The sequence below is a fragment of the Bubalus bubalis genome, chromosome 7, assembly GCF_019923935.1.
Source record: "Bubalus bubalis isolate 160015118507 breed Murrah chromosome 7, NDDB_SH_1, whole genome shotgun sequence".
Lineage (NCBI taxonomy): Eukaryota > Metazoa > Chordata > Mammalia > Artiodactyla > Bovidae > Bubalus > Bubalus bubalis.
In genome coordinates, this window is record NC_059163.1 from 47548996 (window position 1) to 47559027 (window position 10032).

General features: G+C 42.8%; 1 pseudogene; it reads left to right on the forward strand.

The window, feature by feature from the left end:
• Positions 1 to 9072: 9072 nt before the first annotated feature.
• LOC112586118 lies at positions 9073 to 9508 on the forward strand (annotated as a pseudogene).
• Positions 9509 to 10032: the final 524 nt, after the last annotated feature.

The following is a 10032-nucleotide window of genomic DNA, read 5'->3' on the forward strand; positions in this document are numbered from 1 at the left end:
GAAAACATTCAGGCAAGTAAGAGTGTTGGGGGACAGGAGTTGCTCTGTTCCATCAGGAGGTGAGGAAAGGCTTCTCTGAGGAGGAGAGCCTTTGAGACTCATCTGAGAGAAATAGGTAGTGGGGGGGCGGGGAGAGGTGACTGAGGATGAGGAATTCCAAGTCCAAGGGCATCTGAGGTAAAAGTGTGCCATTTGAGAATCATCTGGAAGCCCAGCATAGCAGGAGGATTAAAAGATGAGTTGCTAGACTCCCTGCTCCTGGCTGTCCTCCTCAGGTGCCCATAGTCCCCAGTTCAGTCCTCCCTGAACTGGCTGCACCTTCCAGCACAGACTGGAATTCAGGCTCCACTCCCTGACCTGAGAGAGACCAGGTCCCTGGACTGGTCACCAGGACAGCCATGAGGCCATGATACCAACACCAGATGTGAGTGCGGGGCAGGGACGGGTCTCAGAAACCAGGCATCACCAGCTGATAGAAATGGGACACGAGATGGACAAACAGCTGAGGTCTGGGTGTGGAATCCTGAGGAAGGAGGGGGAAAGCGCTCCTGTCCACTGCACCCTCAGCCCCACACAGGCTGCCGCTTACCCCTCAGTCTTTTGTTTCTTCCCTCCCTCTTGTTTACCCCATTCTAGGCACACCTGCCACCTGGCCCAGCATACTCCTGCTTCCAATTCTTTGAAGTGTTCCTTCCATCCTTCTGGAATCGCCTTCCCTGATACCCTCAGGACCCATTCCCTCACAACTTCAAGCTTTGCACAAGTGTCACCTTCCAGTGAGGCCCACCCTGCCTACCCTCTCGTAAGTTGCAAACCCAAGGCCAAGGACAGAAACCAAATGTCACCGCCCTTTAGGTGTCGGTCTAGCTGCTATGGGTTCTAGATGTCAGCTGATCCTGGCACCTGATACTCTCTTCTTGGTGCCTCGAGAGATTTGGGGGCTCAAAATTAAAACTCTGACACTCATGGATACACAGCTAATCCTTGGGTCTGGGTGCATGAATTTTTGAAAGAAGAAAAGAGCGTTTGGGAGGAGAATATAGGCAATAAATTTACAAGATTCAAAATTCGAAACATACAAAAGGGTATCCAGTGAAAAACTTTCCTGCCGCTCTTGCCATTCAACTCCCTGCTCCCTCCACTGAAAGCCACAGATGTTATCAGTGTCTGGTCTCTTTCCAGAGATATTTTATAGATATCTTACCAACTATGTTGCTTCCCTGGTGGCTTAGTGGTAGAGAATATGCCTGCCAATGCAGGAGACACAGGAGATGCAGGTTCAATCCTTGGGTCAGGAAGATCGCTTGGAGTAGGAAATGGCAACTCACTCCAGTATTCTTTCCTGGAATAGCCCATGGACAGAGGAGCCTGGTGGGCTACAGTCCATAAGGGTCACAAAGAGTTGGACACAACTAAGCGAATGAGCATGCACACTAAGTATGTTTATAGTCCCCACCTTTTACCCAAATGGTAGCCTACTACACATATGCTCTTTGACTTTTTTTCAGTTAAGTGTCTTAAAGATATTTGCACTTTAGTTTCTTCAATTTACAGCTGCTTAATAATCTGTTTGGGTGCACTATCATGTTCTATTACAGCAGTCCCTCTTGATGAACGTGGGGCTATTTCTAACACTTTGATGTTGAAAACAGTACTGCAGAGAATACCCTTGTGCCCAGGTCACCTCACTACGGGTGAATTCTAGTTGGGATTGCAGTACTCAGGGTACAAGCATTCTCAGGTTTGATAGACAGTCCTGCCTGGGGGAGACCCTCTGTCAGCATGTGTATATCACTTCATCTTAGCCCTCTCAGGCAGAGAAGGTAAGACTGCTAACATATGACTTCTTCATCACAAAAGCCACTGCCCCAGTACTCAGGGCCTGTTACATAGCTGGAACTCAAAAAATGATTGTTAGGACTGTCCTGGTGGTCCAGTGGTAAAGAATCTGCCTGTCAATGGGAAGATTTCATATGCTACAGGGCAGGTAAGCCCATGCACCACAGCTACTGAAGCCCATGCTCTAGAGTCCATGCTCTGCAACAGAAGCCACTGCAAAGAGAAGTCCACAACTAGAGAGTAGCTCCCATTTTTCTGCAACCAGAGAAAGCCCGTGCACAGCAACAAAGACCCAGTGCAGCCAAAAATTAACTAATTAATTAAAAAATGATTGTTTGAAGCCTACAGCAAACATTATTCTCAATGGTGAAAAACTGAAAGCATTCCCCCTAAGATCAGGAACAGGACAAGGGTGTCCACTTTCACCACTATTATTCAACAGAGTTCTGGAAGTCCTAGCTACAGCAATCAGAGAAGAAAAAGAAATAAAAGGAATCCAGATTGGAAAAGAAGAAGTAAAGCTCTCCCTGTTTGCAGATGACATGATACTGTACATACAAAACCCTAAAGATAGTATCAGAAAATTACTAGAGCTAATCAGTGAATTTAGCAAGGTTGCAAGATATAAAATCAATACACAGAAAGCACTTGCATTTCTATATACTAACTGAAAAAACAGAAAGAGAAATTAAGGAATCAATCCCATTCACCATTGCAATGAAAAAATTAAATATCTAGAAATAAAGTTACCTAAGGAGACAAAGTGTGTGTGATTACTGGAGTGGGTAGCCTTTCCCTTCTCCATGGGATCTTCCCAACCCATGGATTGAACCCAGGTCTCCTGCATTGCAGGCAGATTCTTTACCAGCTGAGCCACAAGAGAAGCCCAAAACGCAAGTGTGTGTATGAAAACTGGAGTGAGAAGTGTTGGAGAAGACTCTTGAGAGTCCCTTGGACCGCAAGGAGATCCAATCAGTCTATCCTAAAGGAAATTGGTCCTGAATATTCACTGGAAGGAAGGATGCTGAAGCTGAAATTCCAATACTTTGGCCATCTGATGTGAAGAACCAACTCATTTGAAAATACCCTGATCTGGGAAAGACTGAAGGTGGGAGGAGAAGGGGACGACAGAGGATGAGATGATTGGATGGCATCACCAACACGATGGACATGAGTTTGAGTGGGCTCTGGGAGTTGGTAATGGACAGGGAAGCCTGGTGTGCTGAAGTTCATGGGGTCGCAAAGAGTCGGACATGAATGAACTGAACTGAACTGAACTGAACTGAAGGAGACAAAAGAACTGTACACAGAAAATTATAAGACACTGATGAAAGAAATCAAAGATGATGTAAACAGATGGAGAGATATTCCATGTTCCTGGGTAGGGAGATCAATATTGTGAAAATGACTATACTACCAAATGCAATCTACAGATTCAATGTGATCCCTATCAAATTACCAAAGACATTTTTCACAGAACTAGAACAAAAAATTTCACAATTCATATGGAAACACAAAAGCCCCTGAATAGCCAAAGCAGTCTTGAGGAAGAAGAATGAAACTGGAGGAATCAACCTTCCTGACTTCAGATTATAATACAAAGCAACCGTCATCAAAACAGTATGGTACTGGCACAAAAATGGAACTATAGACCAATGGAATAAGAGAGAAAGCCCAGAAATAAACCCATGCACCTATGGGTGCCTTATTTTTGACAAAGGAGGCAAGAATATACAATGGGGAAAAGACAGCCTCTTCAATAAACTGAACAGCTACGTGTGAAAGAATGAAATTAGAACACTTCCTAATACCATACACAAAGATAAACTCAAAATGGATGAAAGACCTAAATGTAAGACCAGAAACTATAAAACTCTTAGAGGAAAACAGGCAGAACACTCGATGACATAAATCAAAGCAAGATCCTCTATGACCCACCTCCTAAAGTAATGGAAATAAAAACAAAGGTAAACAAGTGGGACCTGATTAAACTTGAAAGCTTTTGTGCAGCAAAGGAAACTATAAGCAAGGTGAAAAGACAGCCCTCAGAATGGGAGAAAATAGTAGCAAATGAAACAACTGACAAAGGATTAATTTCCAAAATATACAAGCAGCTCATACAACTCAATGCTAGAAAAACAAACCCAATCAAAAAGTGAGAAAAAGACCTAAACAGACATTTCTCCAAAGAAGACATACAGATGGCTAACAAACACATGAAAAGATGCTCAGCATTGCTCGTGATTAGAGAAATACAAGTCAAAACCACAATGAGGTATCAGCTCACACCCATCAGAGTGACCATCATCAACTAGTCTACAAACAATAAATGAGAGGGTGTGGAGAAAAGGGAATGCTCTTGAGCTGTTGGTAGGAATGTAAATCGATACAGCCACCATGGAAGGGGGTGTGGAGATTTCTTAAAAAACTAGGAATAAAACCACCATATGACCCAGCAGTCCCACTCTTAGGCATATACTCGGAGGAAACCAAAACTGAAAAAGACACATGTATATCATTGTTCATTGCAGCACTATTTATAGTAGCTAGAACATAGAAGCAACCTAGATATCGAGAGATGAATGGATAAAGAAGGTGAGGTACATATACACGATGGAATATTCAGTTCAGTTCAGTTCAGTCACTCAGTGGTGTCCAACTCTTTGCAACCCCATGAATCGCAGCACTCCAGGCCTCCCTGTCTATCACCAACTCCCAGAGTTCACTCAGACTCACGTCCATTGAGTCAGTGATGCCATCCAGCCATCTCATCCTCTGTCGTCCCCTTCTCCTCCTGCCCTCAATCCCTCCCAGCATCAGAGTCTTTTCCAATGAGTCAACTCTTCACATGAGGTGGCCAAAGTACTGGAGTTTCAGCTTTAGCATCAGTCCTTCCAAAGAAATCCCAGGGCTGATCTCCTTCAGAATGGACTGGTTGGATCTCCTTGCAGTCCAAGGGACTCTCAAGAGTCTTCTCCAACGCCACAGTTCAAAAGCATCAATTCTTCGGCGCTCAGCCTTCTTCACAGTCCAACTCTCACAACCATACATGACCACAGGAAAAACCATAGCCTTGACTAGACGAACCTTTGTTGGCAAAGTAATGTCTCTGCTTATCAATATGCTATCTTGGTTGGTCATAACTTTCCTTCCAAGGAGTAAGCGTCTTTTAATTTCATAGCTGCAATCACCATCTGTAGTGATTTTGGAGCCCAAAAAAATAAAGTCTGACACTGTTTCCACTGTTTCCCCATCTATTTCCCATGAAGTGATGGGACTGGATGCCATGATCTTCGTTTTCTGAATATTGATTTTTAAGCCAATTTTTTCACTCTCCACTTTCACTTTCATCAAGAAGCTTTTTAGTTCCTCTTCACTTTCTGCCATAAGGGTGGTGTCATCTGCATATCTGAGGTTATTGATATTTCCCCTGGCAATCTTGATTCCAGCTTGTGCTTCTACCAGCCCAGCGTTTCTCATGATGTACTCTACATATAAGTTAAATAAGCAGGGAGACAATATACAGCCTTGACGTACTCCTTTTCCTATTTGGAACCACTCTGTTGTTCCATGTCCAGTTCTAACTGTTGCTTCCTGACCTGCATACAGATTTCTCAAGAGGCAGGTCAGGTGGTCTGGTATTCCCACCTCTTTCAGAATTTTCCACAGTTTATTGTGATCCACACAGCCAAAGACTTTGGCATAGTCAATACTCAGCCATAAAAAGGAATGCATTTGAGTTAGTTCTGATGGGGTAGATGAACCTAGAACCTATTATACAGAGTGAAGTGAGTTAGAAAGAGAAAGATAAATATTGTATTCTAATGCACATATACAGAATATAGAAAAATGGTACTGAAGAATTTATTTACAGGGCAGCAATGGAGAAACAGATGTAGAGAATAGACTTATATACATGGGAAGAAGGGAGGATAGGGTGAGATGTATGGAAAGAGTAACACGGAAACTTACATTCAGATCAGATCAGATCAGTCGCTCAGTCGTGTCTGACTCTTTGCGACCCCATGAATCGCAGCACGCCAGGCCTCCCTGTCCATCACCAACTCCCGGAGTTCACTGAGACTCACGTCCATCGAGTCAGTGATGCCATCCAGCCATCTCATCCTCTGCCATCCCCTTCTCCTCTTGCCCCCAATCCCTCCCAGCATCAGAGTCTTTTCCAATGAGTCAACTCTCATATGTAAAATAGATAGCCAATGGGAATTTGCTGTATGGCTCAGGAAACTCAAACAGGGGCCCTGTATCAACCTAGAGGGGTGGGATGGGGTGGGAGATGGGAGCGAAGTTCAAAAGGGATGGGATATATGTATACCTATGGCTGATTCATGTTGAGGTTTGATAGAAAACAACAAAATCCTATAAAGCAATTATCCTTCAATTAAAAATAAATTTTAAATAATGATTGTTCAATAAGTGTATGGGAGGATAAGTGTATGGGAGGATGGAGAGATGGGTATATAAACAAACCAATGATGAAATTCAAGACAGATCTAGTACAGCCTCCTTTCAGAAGTTCTCTTTGAAAACTCCAGTCTACACGTACTCCTCTCCCTTTTGCTGCCAGGACCACAGAGTTTAAGATTTCATTGTTCTCTGCTTCATATGTGTTCCTTTTGAGTCCTCACATGAAGGGTAAATTCCTAACAGGCTGAGAACACAAAGAACTGCAGTAAAGATCACAGCATAAAGTGAAAGTCACTCAGTCATGTCTGACTCTTTGTGACCCTATGGACTCTATAGTCCATGGAATTCTCCAGGCCAGAATACTGGAGTGGGTAGCCGTTCCCCTCTCCAGGGGATTTTTCCAACCCAGGGGTTGAACCCAGGTCTCCCACATTGCAGGTGGATTCTTTACCAGCTGAGCCAACAGGGAAGCCCAAGAATACTGGAATGGGTAACCTATCCCTTCTTCAGGATATCTTCCCGACCCAGGAATTGAACTGGGGTCTCCTGCATTGCAGGTGGATTCTTTACCAGCTGAGCTACCAGGGAATCCCAAAGAGCATAGCAGAGGGAATCCCAACTCCACGTTTAACAGCCTAGGACTCTGGGCAAGTTACTAAGTTGACCTGGTACCAGTTGCCTTGTACATCAAATGGAGATGAGCACACTTATACTTTACCCACTTACCTCAAAGGCAGTATTTAGCGAATTGAACATGCTAATGCTAGTAATGAACTTAGAACATGCCTGCTGCTGCTGCTGCTGAGTCGCTTCAGTCGTGTCCAACTTTGTGCAACCCCATAGATGGCAGCCCACCAGGCTCCCCCGTCCCTTGGATTCTCCAGGCAAGAACACTGGAGTGGGTTGCCATTTCCTTCTCCAATAGAACATGCCTGGCCAATAGCAAATCTTCAGTAATGAACTTACAGCATGCCTGGCCAATCACAATCATCCTTACAACTGTGCTTTTGTTGTATCTCCTCCATTGCCTTGAATAAGGGTGGGCACACAAGAAGCATTCTACTAATATATCACCACTGATTCCATATACTTTAAAAATAGAAGTTACCATTCCTGCTGAACATGCCAGACTTTATCTGCCTAGCTCAGGTCAAGTAACCTTTGAGCAAGTCTACATTAACTTATTCCATGAATATTTAATTTTCATGTGCTATGAGCCCAGATTACAGCAGTAAACAGGATAGCAAATCCTTGCCTTCATAAAGGGTTTATTTTAGCTCACAGAGCTAAGTTAACGAGGCAGCCACTCTGGGGAGTTCATTGCATAACATCCCTCTGATTTGGAAGGTGCAGAGGCAAAATTATGCAAATTGTCTGTCAACACCTCCCCAATTTACCTGGCTATTTGTTCATTTATTTTAGCCATGAAGGTTTACCTAAATGCTCTGAATTTCTTCTTTCTTGAATATCCCTTTAATGAGATCCCTTCTTCTGCTCACCTCCTTGATCCTGCTACTCAAATAGAGTTGCTAATGATGTGTGCATGTGCCAGACTTGCACAAATGTTGAGCTGCAAAACTGCTCTGTGTCTGTTAATTTCATCCTCCACTTGGGCGGGGATCCTTGAGTTAGAGCAGATGCTGCTTCCCGGGGGCTTTCACTCCCATCGATCAGCTTTGTTGATGAAGGAGGGAAGGAAAGTTTCCTCCATGACTGCAGTTTGAATATAATTTATTGTGTTCTGAAAGAAAAGAGGCAAAAAGAAAAGGTCCTGATAGGCGATAGCACAAATGAATGGTGATGGATGACACTCAGATTTCTGTTGCAGAGGAACATGCTTGAAAGCCAAGAAATGATTGCAATGGCGAGGTGAAATTCCCCACAGCTCTGCTAGATGGGCTTCTTCTAAATGGCTAAGGTGCCTGTGGGAGTCCCATGGGGAATCCAGACTGATAAATAAAGAAAATGATAAAACTATCACATAGCATTTAAGAGCAAGGACACTATAAACAGATGGCATGGATTTGAAACCCAGCTCCACCCTTGAGGCAAGTTACTTAACATTTCCTCCTGTGTAAACAAGAATAATAGCAATTCCTTACTCAAGGGTAGGGAAGAGAACTAAATGAGTTACTATATAGAAAGTGATTAGAATAATGCCTGGCATTTATGAAGCTCCAAATCGATGTCTGCTCTGTTTGCTGTCATTTATGGTGAATTTTGCTTTCTGCCAGGTCCCAACCTAAGCGTGCCTGTCCACAGCTTCACTCTTGTTCTCACCACCACCACCCTCAGACACCACGATTGCCCTCAGTCTTTAGAGGAGGGAATGGCCACATACTTGCCTTCCAAATCCACTAGAATTTCTGACTTTGCTCCTCCCATTACTTAGGTTTTATATGAGTGTCTCCTGTTTGTTTATTCATTTGCATTTCCAATTATGTCTAGAAAAATATGTATAAGACTAAAAATAAATTCTCCAAAAGTATTCATAGGATTTAAAGGGTCTACTTTTCTTCCTTCTATTTTTCAGTATTTTACAACTTAAAAAAAAATAAACATCAAAGGTCCTACTGTATAGCACAGGGAATTATATTCAATGTCCTATGATAAACCATAATGGAAAAGTAATTGATATGAAAAAGAATATATATATATATATGTGTATATATATATATATATATGTATAACTGAATAAGTTTGCTGTACAGCAGAAATTAACACAACACTGTAAGTCAACTATGTGTGAATAATTGAAAAAAAATTTTTTTTTAATAATTGTGGAGTCCTGCCCTTGCTGTGACCAACATGGAGGTTTTGAACCAAGTCCAGATCTTAGTGTTCAAGTGGCCCAACCTGAAGCTGAAGAAGCACAACCCTGGTTACACATGCCATTGATCATGATGGTGTGCGTTCTGGTGATGGTGTCTCACTTCCTCACCACTAGAGAAGCAGTTTATGATGTAACTGCCAAAGTTCAAGTGTTGGCTTTGTGACTGATGAGCATGGGCAGCAGGCCCACAGCTTTCTTGGCCTATGAAATAAATGGACAGTATACTGGGAAGGACACACGTCCAGCTTCCTGTCTACAATGGGAGGTTTGGGTTTCATAATCTTTGACTTATCCAAGGCACCAAACACTCCAAAACTCAATTGACTTTTTCTTGTATTCACTGGATTCATCTGTGTCCTATGGAGTGTTTTCATGGCTAGAGTATTCATGAGAGTAAAACTGCTGGACTAGCTGATGGGTGAGAGTGCCTTTCGAGAAGAAATCAGTGGATACTGGATTTGCTCCTATTAATAAAGTTTTAAAGGCTGTACCAACCCTCTGATTTGGAATATGGAAAAGGATGGATGAAAAGCAGCAGGAAAGAAGCTCTAGTAAAAACATAGGAAGCATATTAAAAGTCTGGACTAGACTTCTTGGTGTCAAGGTGACAAGCTCACAGCAGTATCTTTTCTGCTGCCATGAACACCATGTACCAATAATGTTACATGGCATTTTCTTCTTAGTTTTTCACTACGTAAAGAAAATGTATTCCATTTCTACAGCTATCATATTGAATGAAGTATTTTTTACAACCCCCATATAGCATGTTTCTGGAGATGACATTTTTGACTTTCAGAAATTAACGTAAAATCAGGAAGGGAGATCCCATGAGATGAGAGCCCTGGGCAGCTGAGCAGCTTTCCCTGTGGTGCTTTGCCTTTAAACAGAGTGTGTGATGGTACATTGTCTCAGATATGCATGTAAGACTGTTTCCT